The sequence below is a fragment of the Ursus maritimus genome, unplaced genomic scaffold (genome assembly GCF_017311325.1).
Source record: "Ursus maritimus isolate PB19 unplaced genomic scaffold, ASM1731132v1 scaffold_10, whole genome shotgun sequence".
Classification (NCBI taxonomy): Eukaryota; Metazoa; Chordata; class Mammalia; order Carnivora; family Ursidae; genus Ursus; species Ursus maritimus.
Window position 1 is genome coordinate 41,971,032 of NW_024423344.1, and position 17,863 is coordinate 41,988,894.

The following is a 17,863-nucleotide window of genomic DNA, read 5'->3' on the forward strand; positions in this document are numbered from 1 at the left end:
AGCCAGGAGGTATCATCTGCGTAGGTATATTTAGAAATGTTTATATACAGTTTTGTTTTTCAGTGACACAGGGAACCAAGGACATAAACAATTTCTTCTCCAGGACAAGCCTTTACCACTCACCCATGGCCAGTAGAGGACATCTCCCCAAAAGACATTGAGGTTCCAAAGGATATTTCTACCATTTTTTCTCCTTCTCCATTTCCTTCCTCTCTTCCTTCCTTTCATCCGTCTATCTTTTTCTTTCTCTCCAGTTAACATTCCACAGTACTTTCTTTCATTTTTGTTTTAATTTTTAATTATCCTGTATATTATCAGAGAAACTAAAATAAGAGCTTGAATTTGCCTATACCACTGCAGACTGGTCAAGATTATTACTGACAAAGCTGGGCAGGGAAGGATTGCAATATCTAGAGCCTATGGTGGGCCTTTTTTTCCTGCTGTCCTGAAAGTACCCCCTAACGAGGCTGGGATGGTAGATATCTGCTCTATTTACTCCTTGCCATCTTTGCCCTCAGATAATAATTTTAAAACCCGCTAATGTAATTTGTACTCTTTTTCCATTGATTATACAATGTTCTGAGGCTGTCTTCGAGTCCTGAAATAGCAGCAATAATTAGTATTTATTGAACACCCATTGGGTACATGCCTAGTACCACATCGTAGACCACTGTGTGAATCTTTAACAATTCTGCGACTGCAGACTTCAGTGGAAAAGAGCTAGCCAAGTAGCACTTTTACATTAGGTGGAAATCCATCTTTTCAGGCATGTGGTCAAAATTTAATTCTAATTTATAATTTTTCTGTGCTGATTGGATTCACAATGATTTATTCTTACTTCTCTAACTCTCTTTATCACTTGGTTCTAAAAAACCCTAGGTAACTGTAATTGCCAAATGAAAAACAGTTTCAATTTCTTTTGGCATAATTATTTAACTAGGATGAAATAACACCAGTATTAATGTACGACACTTGCATTTTGACTGTGGCCTTGTTCAGTGTTTATCTGAACCTCCTTTTCACAGAGTCTAACCAGGAAGGAAGGATGTATGGAGCTTGAACTACAGAAAACCCTTGTTTTATACCCAGAGTAAGGGGAATCATGCAGACAAGCTGAAGGCTAAAAAAGCACAAGAATCACATTATTCAACTATTTTCTGCCATTGGATTTTTGGTTAGCTTTATTCCTTTCAACTCTCGCTGTTTTAAAATCAATTATTAAAATGAAAAAGTTAGTTCGGAAGGTGAGAGAAAGGGGTAGTGAGCTGATAAGTAAGTCAGTGACATAAGTAATACACGCTGTGATTTTATAATTATGACTCCATAGCTCTAATATTTTTGGATGTGAATAATGGTAATCCATATTTTCCTATCAGAGAAATCAGGACATGAATAATTAAGTTACTTTTGGCAATGATTTGTATTAATTTGAGTATTTGAGTGTTATAAATGAATAAATAAATAACAATGAAACAGCCAGGAACTTGCAGATGAGAATTCTATAAGTGTTAAAATGATTCAATGCTTTTGTTTGTCCTTCGATTTCGTTTAAGTAATTGACATCACACTATATTGTTGCCAGTGCAAAAAACCACGCATTTCCAGAACACTGGTATTGAAGAGATCTTTGGGATCTTGTTCATTCGTTTTTACTGAAGAGCATTGAGTTGATTTGCTGATTTTGCAGTGAAATATCACACAATGTACCCTAGCACATAAAGGTATAATGCAATAATCTCGGTGCCTCCTCCTGTTGATTTTATGATTGTTCATTTTAGGGCTCTGTTAGATAAAATCCAAAGGTCTTCTGGCAGAGGAGTAATTTAACCAATTCTATATAAAGATATTGATTAACTTTTTATGTAAGGTAGAAGGCATTATAGCATGTATGAGTATTTCTTTTAGAGATACATAGCCAATTACATAGAAATTATTTTTATATCTCTATGGGCTTTAATAATGGCATAAATATTTAAATATGCAAACCTATTTACCTGCCCAGCATGCATGCTACCCTTTCTGCCATAAGCATGTTCCTTTTCCAAACAGTTTACACATTTTTTCTGTTTGAGCAGTATCTCTTATCCATGAACCAAACAGATGAAAATCTCACTTGAGCTTCTTTGGAAGAAAAGGAAAAAAGGCATATCCCAATGGTGCCTGTAAAGATATTGTTAAATTACATCTTGGGCTATATGGTTTATATTTCTAGTATTTTGATAAAAATATTTCTGACTATAGATAGGATTTTTTTTAAAGATCTACCAACCCATTAACATTATTCAATTGAAATAATTAAATAAATCAAATATGAAATTATTTTAAAATATAGTATACTACTCCATCTACCTATTATAATACTGAAAATAAGACTAATCATAATTCTATTGCATATCCATATTATAGACAAGTTTGTAGTCATAATATGGAGGCACTTTATAATATGGTTTGGATCTATATGGGGAGGAGAGATATTATATTAATCGAGGGAAATATTTCTATTTTTTATTAACTCCAATCATCTGTTGGCATAGATAAAAACATATTATTGTAGTTTGCTAGTAATATTTTAGTGTTTATACATTTTTAGAAACACTACATCTCTGAGAGGGTGCCCAACACATAGAGATACACTTAATGAGTATGTGGCATATCTGATATAAATAAGTATTATTACGGTACTCTTACTTAGTAAGTACTACTAACCTGCACACTGGGGATCAAAATTTTAACTGTTTTCATAGAAGTTCATCAGGAATAGATAGCTATGAATAACAATACCCTGAAAGGTATTCAAACATTGGTATTTCTAAAAATTAGAAATTTTAGAAGGGGTCTAAACTGTTATTTCTGAAAGACAACAAAAATCCTAGAGAACTAGTGAATATGTAATAAACCACAGACAGAATAAGTGAACATAGAAACAGTTATATAGAAATTTCTGTATCCTTGCCAATGGGATTGTCACTGAGAAGTGATATTTGGTTCATTTAATTTGTATTTCATATTGCTTCTAATTTTTATTGTGATTATTAAACCAGAAGTGAATGTATTTATTCCTAAATATTTATTACCATTTGGAAGTATGTGACCCTACAAGTTGATTTAAGTAAGAGGATATGGATATTTTTAACGCTCTTGACAGATTTTGCCAGATGGCTTTTTAAAGTTTTTGAATCAATTTACTCTCAATTATTGATGTTTGAGATTTCCTAACTTACCACACACTAGCCAGTAATGAAGTAGTCTGATAAATTTGATGGGCAAAAGTGTTACCTTATTCCTGCTTCAATTTGAAGTTATTTGGTTATTGGTAATTCAGAGCATTTTAGTATACTTTTCATTTTAGTACTTCATCTTCTGTAAAATTTCTCTTCATGCATTTTGTCTATTTTTCTATTGGAATGATTTCCCCCCTTCACTCATATTGAATTCTTACACAGTAATAATTTTAACCAAGTATTATATATGTTCCTAATATTTTTCCCAAGTTGATGATTACTTTTAATGTATTTGTTCTTTTGAGGTACATGTTTCTTCTAACTTTTTGTAGTTACATGTATATGTTTCTTTGAAATATACATACTTTCTTGTATGTTTAGGAAACATCTTTCTAAGTAGAGATCATATGGATATTGTGTCATTCGTTCTCTGTTTTTTAATGAAGTCGTCTTCCACACAGCCTTCTTGAAATCTCGTTCTTGCCTTCTGCGGCATAATCAGCTTTGGATTTTATTCTTATTCTCAAGGCCTTTGCTAAGATGCTTCAAGATTTCTCCTCCTCATTCTGTTCCTAAACGTTCTGCTGCTATTCCTTGGGGCTCTATCTTTGAACTATCCTTATTTCACCTCTTTCAGGCGAGTGATCTCATTTACAACTGTGCATGCCTTTATTACTTACATAAAGGCTCTCTCAGATATGTTTTTTCTACCCAAATATCTAGCCTGTTCTAAAACTGCATATTTTATTGCAGGCTGCGCACCTACTTTGAAGTTTCTAATCAAACTCCTCCTTGTGCCCAAGTCCCAATCCCTCCCCTTTCCTTGAGCAAGAATGTTGGCACTTTACTCCTTTCCTTAATATGGACAAATCCTATAACCAATCTTTCCTATCTGCACAGCCTCGACTCTTACACTTTAGGTTGAAGGTATTTATAATTCCTTAAATGCATTACCTTGTTTCCCCTGGTGGCAGTCATCTTTCTACCTGGAACCCTTTTATTCTCATGGCACTCCCCACGCCCTCTCCAGGCTCGCTCAAGTGTCCCTCCACTGTGCTCCTATCAGACCAGGCACAGGTTTTTTTCTTCCTTTCTTAGCATTCGTCCAATGTTATTGATTTCTATTTTAGCTCATGTCTCTAACACCTAGCACAAGGAGAGTTTCTCAAAAAGAGGAATTATCTCATTTTCCCTTCATTTCCCAGTGCCCCACCATGTGATAGGCACTGAGTGATATAGGCAATGAATAAGTATTTGTTGAACTAAATGAAATTGAAAATGTACAGAGACCGATTAATACAATTACCATACTTTCCCTAGCAAAGCTAGAATTAAATAAAGGAGATAATGGGTTTACTCAGGTCTGGCCATTAGTAAATGTGCATAAAAGATGCTCAGAGGGTGATATCTGTTAGTTTGAATACGTTATGGATTTGGACTGTGTAAAAGAGAAAATTACTTTAGATTTATGCTGGAAATTTGTGACAGTGGCTGGGGAGAGGGAAAGAACTAATATCAGAATAGGGACAAAGAATAAAGGACAGTAGGAGTTAACATGGAGAGGTATACTAAGAGGGAAAAATCTGAATTTTACATCCAATTAGAATGTGAGATCTTGGAAATTTCAAGTGATAATAGTATATTTATAACTGCTTTTACCAACATTAAAGGGGAATAATAAGTGCTCCTTAAGCAACATTTTTTAAGATTCCTATGTTTAATTAGCCATTTTATAGCAAACTGAACTTCAAACATTTTGCCTTTGCAACAAAATTTGAATTGTAAGACGTATTTTTTTCCCCAGTTCCTGTATTCTCAGTAACAGACTTTCCTAGGTATTCTTGTTTGACAGATCCTTGGAAATGCCTGTAGTGCATGCTGACCTCTAAATGATGAAAAAGTCTTAGACTAGATGTTACCAAAGCAGAGATCATGATCTTGATAAGTCCTTTGTACCTCCCTTTTTGATATAGCATTTTAATTCCTGTGTGGGATCAGAGAGTACTTTTACTATTGAACAAAGAGGAATAGAGAGAGAATATTGCTAGAACAGGAAGGAAGAGGTCTGGGGTCAAGGGCTACCTCTGGCCTAAGAAGAGTAGTAGATAAAGATACAGATAAGTATGTGCTGATAGGTGTTGGGTTTGTCTAGAGAAAGGATGTTGTGAAAATTATGTCCAATGATTTTAGTCTTACCAGAGAATGAATAGGAAAGTCATCCGCTGAGTGAGTCAAGCAGGGATAAAATTGAAAACAGGAGGAATTCTGGAAGCATGAAAAGAGCCACTATAAACAAGCCTCAAAGGAACCCAAAAAGAATGAAAATGATTAATGAGGAAAAATAAAGGCTCAATTATAGATTGATAGCAGAACTATAGGTGACCCATTCAGCGGAGTCTTAAGATTTTGTCCAGCAGCAGTTTTGAACCCAGAAACAAATTAGAGGGAGTGAGATTAAAAAGTTGACCAAAAGTAGCAAATAGTTCGGCAAGTAGTGAAGAAAGTCAAGAGAGGGACAATTCAGGGTGAGTTGGGTAACAATAAGCAACCTTGGGAATAACTACGTATTTGAGGATATAGAGCAGTATTCAGGAATTACTACTGGTTAAGAGGAATAATAGGTCAATTGTAGTTTTTATTGTTCCACTGAGATTGACTCTAGCCAAAGTATGTGAACCAGAATATGTATTGTTGCCTAGGTTCTTAGTTATTCAACTATAGTTAATGCCTATCAATCCTTTTTTAAATAAAGATTTTATTTATTTATGTGCGAGAGAGAGTGAGTGAGAGAGAGCATGAGCCAGGGGGAGAGGCAGAGGGAGAAGCAGACTCCCCGTTGAGCAGGGGGCCCAACTTGGGGCTCTATGACCCTGGATCATGACCGGAGCCGAAGGCAGATGCTTAACTGACTGAGCCACCCAGGTGCCCCAATGCCAATTCATTCTTAACTGTATTCTTGCCCAAACAATTTAGACATTGCAGGACTAGAAAAAGATATTGTATGGGTAAATATTATGAATTGGTTGGATTCTTAAATATGATTGGAGCAAGTATAGGTAGGAGTAGGAATAGTAAACTTGGAGTCATGTTAGGAAATAATTTAAAATGGGACTGAATAGATGCATGTAGGTTGACGGGTGAGTGTCTAGAAGCCTTGAGTCCTACAGCATGGATTTAGAACTGAAACTTATAGATAACAAACTTTCAAATCATTGTTTTAATTGTGCTTGGTGTTGAAAAAAGAATCACAAGTACATAGGCATTACACACAATGGGGCAGGTGTCAGGATAAAGAAGCTAACTCAGCATAAATTGATCCAGTCCCACTAGGAATGTGTGGCTCCCTCTGAGTTAGGTCTATCGCAGAGGTAGTCTTCCTAAACGCATGAGTTAGAATAGCATATGAAGTTACCCATTATTCACATGAAATAATGGAATAATACGCCAAATGTATTAACTGATAGCATTTGGGAATATTTACTTGCTTCCTCAGTGTGGTCTTCTTTACCACAGAATATAGACAACAAAGAAAAGTTCCGTTCAGTGACCTCTTGGGTGAACTAAGCAAGGCCTAGAAATGACACTATTTAACAGCAGAGTGTATGCATGCTTCCAGAGTCCTCTGACTGTTCATAAACTCACTAACTGGATATTTGGCGACATTACAACTGTGTATCTAATTTGCAACTTTTCTGCACAATATGGACTTTAAGCCTTAGAATGAAAAGCTTTTCATTTACAGTTTTTGCAATGAGAATGCAAGTCTTCTGAGTATATTTTAAGGGCTATTGTTAACTCTTTTTTTAGAGTTACTATCTTTTGAAATGCTTAAGTATGTATAACCATTTAATCCTACATATTTGTCCTCAAATTGTTTGTGTGAACACAGTTGTACACAGCTTAATAAAATGGATACTTCCTTCTTGAGAAGTAGATTCAAATATATTAAATAATGTAATGTTCAATAATAATTACAAGTCCTAAAAGACATTTTTATAATAGAGCACAAAAATAAAACTCTTACGCCTGACAATCAGAGCTTTTTGCTTTTCTAAGATATGTAATCTGTGGGATAAAGCATTTAAAATAAGTGCCCCATCCTGTTAAATCAAATCAATTTGGAGTAAAAGACTAAGACATCTTTGCAAACTAATGACACACGGCAATTCTTGCTTTGTTGTTGTTCTTCCTTCCCCCCTTTCTTTTGAATCAAGAACATTTACTTTTTTAGAAATGTGACTACACTGAGTCTGTCTCAGGGCATAATTTAAGGATGAGAAAGGCTTCAATTTTCTGTTTTCCTTCTCCTTCTTCTCTTTCTCTTCTTCCTCCTCCCCCTCCCCACCCACTCCTCCCCCCCTTCTTTTTATTTCAGCGACGGTGAGCGCCATGCAGATTCATAAGTGTTAACGATGGTGGTACCATCTTTAAAGTGAACAATTCTTGCCATGTTGTTGGAGATAGTTTAGAGTTGATTGTACTGTCCTTTTTATCCTCTCATTAAGTTTGAGGAGAAGCTCTTTGTGGGGGCAGCCCTTTATGAAGCTCTATGCGTGTCTGGTCACCAGGGTGACAGGTTACGGTCATCTCCCACTGCTATAAAAACAAGCTTACAACAAATGTAAACCGTTTATACAGTTGACCCTTGAACAACATGAGTTTGAACTGTGTGGGTCCACTTATACGTGGATTTTTTTATAAATACAGTACAGTACTATAAATGTATTTTCTCTTCCTTATGATTTTCCTAACAGTATGTTCTTTCCTCTAGCTTATTTTAAGAATACACTATATAATACATATAACACACAAAATATGTGTTATCAGCTGTTGATGTTATGGGTAAGGCTTCTGGTCAAGAGTTGTCTATTAGTAGTTAAGCTTTCTGGGAGTCTAAAGTTACCCACAGATTTTGAACTGCATGGGGAGTCTGTGCCCCTCACCCTCGCACTGTTCAACAGCCAATTATAATTTTCTTATTCTAATCATTTGCATTCACACTTACATGAACAGAAATACATAAAAGCAGGTGTGGCTCATACTGCTTTATAGGGATATGAAGCCTTAAATCACTATGATTTTAAATGTAAACTCACTTTACAATGGAAAGACAGCTGTCTGAAAGATTAATTTTGAGTTAGTTTAGAATATTTCTGTGTATTAAAGAAAGTTGAATCTGATATATAACACTTAAACCAATTTTAAAATTTCCAATATGAAACGAAGTTCTGCATCCTGCATTACACTTGCTATTTTCTTCATATTCTTCATCTCTTCCCAAAAAAATCAAATGCCATTTTATATGCAATACTTTAACCTTTCCCTGGTACAGTGCCAGCTCCTAGAGAACTGTTAAATCCACCATACTTTATTTTATATTCTTCCAATAATTGTAAATTCTTAGCAAAAACATGAAATTTTCATTAAATTATTAATTAATTCTTTCATTCATTCATTCATTCAAAAAACTGTATGCAATTCACCCAGCTAAGTACTTTTGAATTTGCAAAAAAAAAAAAAAAAATTGGCACTTGTGAAACAAACAGTGTAACAAGACATAATTTGAAGCTTAAAAAATGGATTTTGAATTTAATATTTAATAGAGTATGGACTTGAAAAGTTATTTTACCACTTTCAGTCTCAATTATACATTCCTAAAAATGGGAATAGCAGTACTGACATGCTATGAACATGACTGCTTTATCAACCTCATTTGTTCTGAAAGCCAAATGAGATACTGCAAGTGAAATTATCTTGCATTTGATAAAGTTTTACAAATATTAATATTACATTTTTTAAGAAGTTCATAATGCATTAGGGGAGGGCAGACAAGTATATACATTATGACAATAAAAGTTAATTGATAGGGCATTGATTTTGAGATATTGTGATTTACAATAAGAAATAGGTATTTGGTCTTTATCCCCGTTTATAGCACGGAGGTTTTAAAACGCTTGGAATTTCCTAAACTACTAGAGAGAGAAAGAGAGAGAGCGAGCGAGAGAGAAAAAGCTGTCTCTTATGATGTTAATGATCTAGTTTCGGACCACACCTAAGATTGCAGCTGGTTGCCTGCAGAACCAACTACAGTCCTAACTCCTGATCTCAGGAGTGGGGAGAGGGGCTGGAGGTTGAATTAATCTCCAATGGCCAGTGATTTAGTCAATTACGCCTATGTAAGGAAGCCTCCATAAAAACCCAAAAGTATGGGGCTTGGAGAGTTTCCGGGTTGTGGAATGGGTAGCGGCAGATTCAGAGAGGGTATGGAAGTCCCAACCCCTTCCTCATGCCCTGCTCCATCCATCATTTCGCTCTGGCTGTTCCTTTTATAATAAACTGGAGATTAGTAAACAAAATGTCTCACTGATTTCTGTGAGCCATTCTAGCAAATTAATCAAACGCAAGGAAGGGTTTGAGGGAACCTCCAATCTGTAGCCAGTCATTCAGAAGCACAACCTAAACCTGCAATTGGCATCTGAAACAGGGGACAGACCGTGTTGTAGGAATGAGCCTTTAACCTGTGCGATCAAATGCTATCTCTGGGTAGTGTCGGAACTGAGTTGAACTGTAGGTCACCCAGCTGTTACCTGAAAATTGCTCTGTGGTTTGGGGAAATTGCCCACCAAATGTTGGAATTGGGTGTGCAGACCCCTTAGATTTATTATCTTAAAATCCTAATTTTTAAAAATTTTCCTATCTTAAAAAACTTAGATATTAATAAATAGGAAGAAATCCATAATATATGCCCTGGGGAAACAGAAGTGAATAAAGGATACCCCGCCCTCTAGGAGTTTACTGCCCTGTAGGATGAAGGAAAACTATATAAATTAATTTTTTTAAGTAGACATACATATATATACATACACATACATGTACATACTTACACATGTTTAGATAGATGATTGATAGATACATAGATACAAAGATACATAGATAGATGTGCTATAAAAGATCCAGGTATTATAAGGAATCAGACTAAAAGCAACAAAGCTCAGCTATTATGAGAAATCAGACCAAGAGCAGCTATGCTACTCCTACCCAGTTAAGGAGGACATCTCCACGGAGAAGCCTAAATGACAGGCAGGGAAGGCAACAGAAAGAATGGAATCAGAGGCAGGGAAACAGAGGAGCCCTTGACACATTTGATCTCAAATGGTAGGTGGGGAACAAATAAAAAGGACTTCTCCTACAGTGGATTTATAAACCAAAGTAAACAATTGGCACTTTATTTCTGAGAACATGGAGCTCTTTGAGCGGATTTAAATAGGAGAGGAACAAGATCAGACTTATGTTTTTGAAAGGTTATTTCTAATTAAGGAATAGAGATTAGATTAAGTGATCCATGACTGGCAAGAAGGTAACTATTTGCTAATCTGTAGAGGTAATCTGGGTAAAATTTCATGGTAGGCATGGGAAGAATTGACAAGATTTGAGGGAAATTAAGGGAGCAGAAGAGGCAGGAATAACTTGTTGGATAGTCAGTTTCTGGCTTGAGCAAATACATACGCGATGCCATAAAAGTAAATCATGGTTACAGACTATGGAGATGCAATGAAGGAAAGACAGACGCTGCTAACACAGTGTAAGCAAAGGAATCTACCGTGGTCGGAACTCGGGTAGGAGAGCTGCCTTGATGAAGGGATGAGTCAGCAAAATTTGAATGAAAAAAAATTAGAGTTAAGTAGGTCAAAGGAGTGGAGACACATAGCTGGAAGTAGAACAGTAATTGCCAAATCTTGCAGTGACTGGAAAAAAGTAGGGCACATTAAAGGAGCTGAAAGCAGACTAGTAACTGAGTCCAGAGAGCAGCCAGGGAGCTTGTGTGAAGGGGGGCAGCAGCGGAAAGCAAAGAAAACCATGTAGCACTTTGCTGGCCAGGTTTAGAACGTTGGGCTTTCTCCTTAGAAAAATAGAGTTTGAAGTGCTGGTGTGTGTGTGTGTGTAAGGCATGTGTAGGTTGTATTTTACCAATATCACTCTGGGTTCTGTGTATGAAATAGATTACAGGAGTCCACAGACGATCCAGGGAAAACAAGAAGGAAGTTCTTAAGATTTCAAATAAGATAGATGACAGTTTGCGCTAATAACTCTGGTGATGATGGTGATGGAAAACTTTGGAAGTACGTATAAAATAAATTACAGAATTTCAGAATTCAACATTTGTGGGAGCTTCTCATTGGTTATAAGCACAACTACTTAGAAGAAAAATGCGTGGTAAGTATTTTTGTTGTTCATCACTTTTCTTTTGATTGAGAAGAACCAATGTTTATGAAATATATGTTATAGTTTTAAGATTTTATTTATCTATTTGTCAGAGAGAGAGCACAAGCAGGGGGAGCAGCAGGCAGAGGGAGAAACAGGCTCCCCACAGAACAAGGAGCCCAATGTGGGACTTGATCCCAGGACCCTGGGATCATGACCTGAGCCAAAGGCAGACACTTAACCGACTGAGCCACCCAGGCATCCCCAGTGTTCATGAAATAAAAGAAATGGAAAGAAACTGAAAAGGAATAATCAGACATAGGAGGAAAAAGAAACAGAAGAGATCATTGTCACAGGAGCAAAAGGAAGAGAGCATCAACTACAGAATCATTGTCAAAGGTTCTAGGAAGGTAGGTGCTGAGGGATAGTCTATGACTTAGTACCAAATAAAAGGATCTTCAATGTCCTGGCGTTTGGAGAGAAATTGAAGAGACACTGAGAAAGGTCTCTGAAAGATGTGACCTGGCAGAGCCACTGGAAGACTTTGAAAAAGAAAGGCTGAGAGTTGGTGAGAGTTCTTTTTGATATCTTCTCTTTATTTTGTCTATGAAATGGAAGGTCTGTGGACATTTTCAAGAGATTGCTTATGTTTGAAAAAGCAGCAGTAGATAATGGAATTGAAACTTGACTAGGGAACTAAAGGATTAGTTAGTTCCCAAGGCTCTCAACATTTGGAAACAGCCCCACTTCTGGTGATAGGGGAGTTGCAGACTCTCTAGAAAGTTTCAACTTCCACCAGGCACAAAGATAGGTTCAGATGTAAAAAATAATTCTCAAAAGAAAAGAAGAGTCTTTGGATTGCAGTGGGGAAAAAAAGGTATCTTTATGGTATTTTTATCCAAATGTGACACTGAAACATAAAAGAAGTGTATCCAGATGGGTTTCCAGTTGGATTGGGATTGGAGGAGACAGATATTTCAGGCAATGGCATAAAAGACTTGGCATACATTTAAGTTGATAATTATTAACTAGATACCATGTGTAAGAAAGATGCTGTTAAGTATTTAAAATAAAATATGAGATATATTTGCCTTTTTGGGTGATATATGCTTTAGTTAGAAAAAAGGCACAAGAATATGAAAACAATATTATGTTAGTATATGAGTACAAGGAAATGACAGACAATAGCTGAAAAATGGCACTAAAGAATTTTAATGTTTTAATAGTCTCATTGAACTAAGCAAATACACTTGGATGAAAAGCTTTTCTCGGTTCTCTCTTTTCTTTTTCTTTCTCTTCTTTTTCTCTTCTCTTCTTTTTCTGTCTTTCCATAGCAAATACTGTCAATTGCATTTTCTGTGCTTCTTAATATGCAAAAGTCTACTTGTTTTGCATTAGAGACACTTCTAAAGTAAGTAAGATTTCAGTGAATTAAACAAATGTCTTTATCACAAAAACAGGCCAAAGATCAGAAGTAAGCTCCTTCTCAGAGTGAAAAATGGGACTACACTGTCTGATGCAAAATTTTAAGAGATACATTTAGAAACTGTTAGCTTATGGGGTGCTTGGGTGGCCCAGCTGGTTAAGCATCCAACTGTTGATCTTGGCTTAGGTCACGGTCTCAGGGTTCTGGGGTTGAGCCCCACGTTGGGCTCTGTACTCGGCGGGCAGTTTGCTTGAGGATTCTTTCTCCTTCTCCCTCTGCCACCCCCCTCCCACCCCCATCCCCAGCCGCTGGCTCTATCTCAAATAAATAAATAAATCTTAAAAAAAAAAAAAAGAAACTGTTAGCTTACATCATGATTTATAGACACTTCATTTAGGAAGCTATTGTGGGGATGTGGTGTTAATTTCCCTGGTTATATCTAAGTATCCCATAAACGCTTGTTATAGTTTTCTTCCTATGTCTCCGATAAGGAAAATCTGTTAAGAATTGACCTTTCCCTTTTGTTATTGTATTAGTGATGACAGAGTGTGTTCCAGGCGCTGTGCAAGAGGCTGATAGGTAGAAAAAACATGTATCTTCTTCTGATTGAGCTAATAGGGCAACATCAATAAGGAGAGTTCTAACCTTGAATGGTTAAGTTCATTTATTTCCTTTGATGATAAATTACTATATTTTATCTCTCAGATCAAGAGCATAGATACTTTGTTTTGATTTTCTCTCTAAGTCATTGGAATTACAATTATTATATCCAGAAGTTAAATACCTCAGAAGGAAGATACTGTTTTACTAACATTTCAAAAATTCATAGTTCTACTTGTGGATACTGCATAGACCATTAACTCAAAAATTGCTTCATCCACGGACTGGTGAGCCACACTGATATCTTAAGCAAAAAATGAATGCTAGTTTCTGAATAAACAATTCTACATTCAGAGGATATATTATTTAGGTCTAAGTAAATCGTTGAGTCTGAACACTTAACTAGGAGTTCTTAAATACCTGTTAATCATAGTTGTAATTAGTCTCACCTAACCCAGAGGCCTGAGGGTGATAATAGACCAAGGGACAAACAATATCAAAAAACCAGGAATTTGTGAGTTACCACCAGCACTTCCCCTCAGGAGCTCTATTGCTGGAACTGGCACCGTTTACATGTTTTTGAATCGCTCAGTTGAATAAATCCTGGGAGGTCTCACAACTCCGTCTTTGTTCCTATTTCTATATGGCTTCCCGGCTTGTATATTGCCAATATATCTGCTTCTGACTGATGTCTTCAGGTGTATTAGAAGCTGACAGCGCCTGACCAGCGCTGCACCCAGGTGAATGATTCCACCAAAAAAGCACTGCAGAGTGCATCTGTCTTGTTGTCACTTCTCAAATATTTCCCCTTTATTAAGCTCTTATTGTTGTACTAAAGTCACAAGGTGGAACTGCCTCTTGTCTACAGAAAGTACAGTGATGCAGCTTTGATTTGCCTTGTTCTTTATAATAACCTCCCTTCCCCTCAAATCCTGGCATTTGAATGAGTGGAGTTAGGTCAAGAGATAATCTGAGAGGCTATCAAATCGAAATGCACACAGTGGTCTTTTCTCTCTCCGCATCAAGGACTGAGGTATTCTATGTCAGTGAGCGGGCTGCAAAGCCAAAATCCCATCTCAATTTTCTTTTCTTTCTAACTCTGGTGTGCTTTATGTAAATCAACAAGAGATGGCAAACTGGTAGTCTGCTGGCCAGATCTTTTATTGTTGGCTGGTCTGGTGCAGGGAAATGATCTATGACCGAACTTGACAGTCTTATTTTTTCAGATGACTCTATTTTCAGGAAACAATCTAAGTATTAGCTGATGGGAATGAGTGGCATGGGCTTACCTGATTTCTCTGATAAACACAATTGCAGATTGAATTATTTCTGTTTCTATACATCTCCTTACTAATTTTCAAAGGGAAAATTTTAAAACTTTGGCATTTTATAAAACACAAAAGAATTAGCAGGGAGATACTAAACACACTGCAGAGAAAAAAGAATTCAGTCCCATGATAGTAAATTCTGGCAGAGTTTATATCAGATAGGATTAAACATATTAGGTTTGATGTCAATTACCATTCCCCCCCTACCTTTAGTATTGATTAAGCCTCTATTCAATAATTAGTATTTCTACCCTGAACTTGGGTGAGAATTCTAGAATCCTTTTTAAAAATTTCCTATGGGGCACCTGGGTGGCTCAGTCAGTTAGACATCTGACTCTTGATTTCTGCTCAAGTCATGGTCTCAGAGTGGTGAGATCGAGCCCTGCATCGGTCTCCATGCTCAGTGTAAGTCGGCTTGAGATTCTCTCTCTTTCTCTCTTTCTGCTCTTCCCCCTGCTCTCGTGCTCTCTCTCTCTAAAATAAATAAATAAATCTTAAAAAAGAATTCCTGGACCTCTTGCTTTTTATAAGGTTGATAATTCTTGGTATCAGAATGAAACCTAAATTGATAATAACCAGTTAGCAGTGGTTATTAAATATAGTACTTCTTTCTTACAGAGTTTATTAGCTGTATTTCTGTTTATTTTTTTCAAAGTCTATTTGAAATTATAATTGCAAAAATCTACACAACATGGAAGCTGCAAGGAAACCAGCATTTAAGAGAAACCATGCCATTCTAACATATACACAAACTCAGCTGTTTGTTTATACAGTTTTTACAGCTGTTACGGGAGGAGTTTTTCTAAAACTCCATGTGTTTAAAAGGTTAAAGAACACTTTAAGTGAATGATCCCTATCTCTGCCATTACTCAAAAAATCTTTCTCAGAGGGCTCTTTCCTATCTCCCACTACAAAAATATCCACTGAAAGTGAACAGCTTGTCCCCAAGGCATGGAACTTAGCATAGTCAGATGAGTGAGTACATTTTATGCTCACACAGTTAGAGGTTAATAAAAATAAGATGTGATGAAATTGTGTTGGAATTCCAACCTTTTGAATTTTCATTCTAGCACTGCTTCAGTTTTATAAGGAAGATATTTGGAAGGGATTTATAGTTTAGTTCTGTAGGGACTCAGCCACAATCTCCTACGCATAGTCACTAATGGTGAAAAGCCGCAATGGGCTGGTATGGCCATACGTTTTCATTTGCAGTCCTGATTTGGAGTCAAAACATGGTCCTTACTGTAAGCCAGGCTATCCATATAGTTGAATAAGAAAAACGAAAATACATCTTTTTTTCACTAACCACCAACTGAAATTTAACACTTCCTTCAATTATGAATATACAGAAGAAGAAAAAAACCCCACATGCACAATAGAATCAGTTAATCTGTTGATTTTTACCTATGAAATTAAATCCTTTTTTCTTGTTACTTAGTTGTGGATATCTTGAAATATCACTTGTCACCACTTTGAGGTTACAGTTGATAATAGAACAGCCACTATATTTTATTATTTAATGTGTTAAAGGGTCAAATGTATTAGTATATAATAATCTTTAAACATTTTCATTACTGCATTTTAAAATAATTGGCTTCAATTTTATTTCTAGTATTTTACTTTATGGATGTAAATGGAATATTCTATAAGTCTTTGCCAGACTGTCAAAGAGGTTCGTGACACGAAGAAGTTTCAATACTCTTGCCCTGTGCCTACATCCTACTCTTGGTCCTCGTGGCCGTGCTACCACCAAGGATCAAAGACAAAGAAAGATCAATCTAGGAAAAGATTAACGTGAAAGGAAGTTGTGATCTAATTACTCCCTCTTAGGTCTTAGCAACCTTTACCTAAGAATCTCTGAAAATTTGCACACCTTCAAAATAAGAGGCATTTCAGCTGTTATCTTGGAACAGGATTCAAATGAGAGAATAAACCCCCAAAAGGATAAGGATTAAGAAAAATCTCTAGGTAGAGTTTGAAGGAGGGTTTCAGCGTGAGGTTGTCAACATAGAATTTGAACAAAAGATTGCAGTATCACCCACATCACACAAAGAAACATTGTTTCCTAACACCCTGAATTTGGCTTTGTCAAAGCAAACATTCAACTGACTGAAAGTTAAGCAAGGAAGGAAGACTTCATTCAGGCTATTGTAATAGGGCAGACAGACAGAAGACTCCATGGAAACAGAGGCTGGGGAAGTGTTTAAAAGCTGCTGGGGAATCCTAGGCCACCTGTATTTGTTAATTGGCCTTAACAAAAGGAGAAAAGCAAACTTTCTCTTACCTTATGACAAGAAGTAGATTTACAACCTGGAGTAAGGCTGCCTCCTGAAGTTAGGCCCTCCCCTCCTAGGGAAACTGGGAGATCGGGGAGGCATCTGCCTTGATGAATATATTTCAAAGGTATGGATCCAGGTCCTCAAGAAAAAATATTCCTGGGTTGTAAAATTTGCAAGGGGCTTTAAAAAAGATTTACATCTCAAAGAAGAAGATAAAGAATTGACAATTACAAGTTTTCTAAGGTAAATGTTCTAAGAAAAGGGAGCTCAGGGCCTAGAGTCAGGAATAAGCCTGTCTAAAGACTAGTCAAGCTGAGAGAAACCTGAAGGCCATCTTTCCATCTTGATTAGCTCATAACAGTATTACTCCTTTAAGGTAGAAAGAGGGAGACAGAATCAAGTTTATGTTCCTCCACAATAGACTATCTCTGAGTATAAGGGTATGTGTATGGGGGATAGAGAGAGAGTTATTTTGGGCTAAAGGACACTACTTCCAGATAAACACGAATCAGAATGTTAATAACCAACAGCAAACTAAAACAAGGAGTCATCGAAATGATGAGTTCTGAAGATGCAGAGGGACTCCAGGAAGTGTTACTTTATATTAACTAGATCTGATTAAACAAAAAATAAAATATTATAGCTTTGTCAATAGGTATGGGATTTTCTCACAATCTTTTTAAAAACCTACCATTTCTTTTTTAGTCTGTCTCCAAAAGAAATGGTATGCCATCCAATCTCAAAGTAGGTCCTGAGTATACTACAAAGAAGCAAGTAAATCCAATATTCTTGATTAAATAAGGCCCT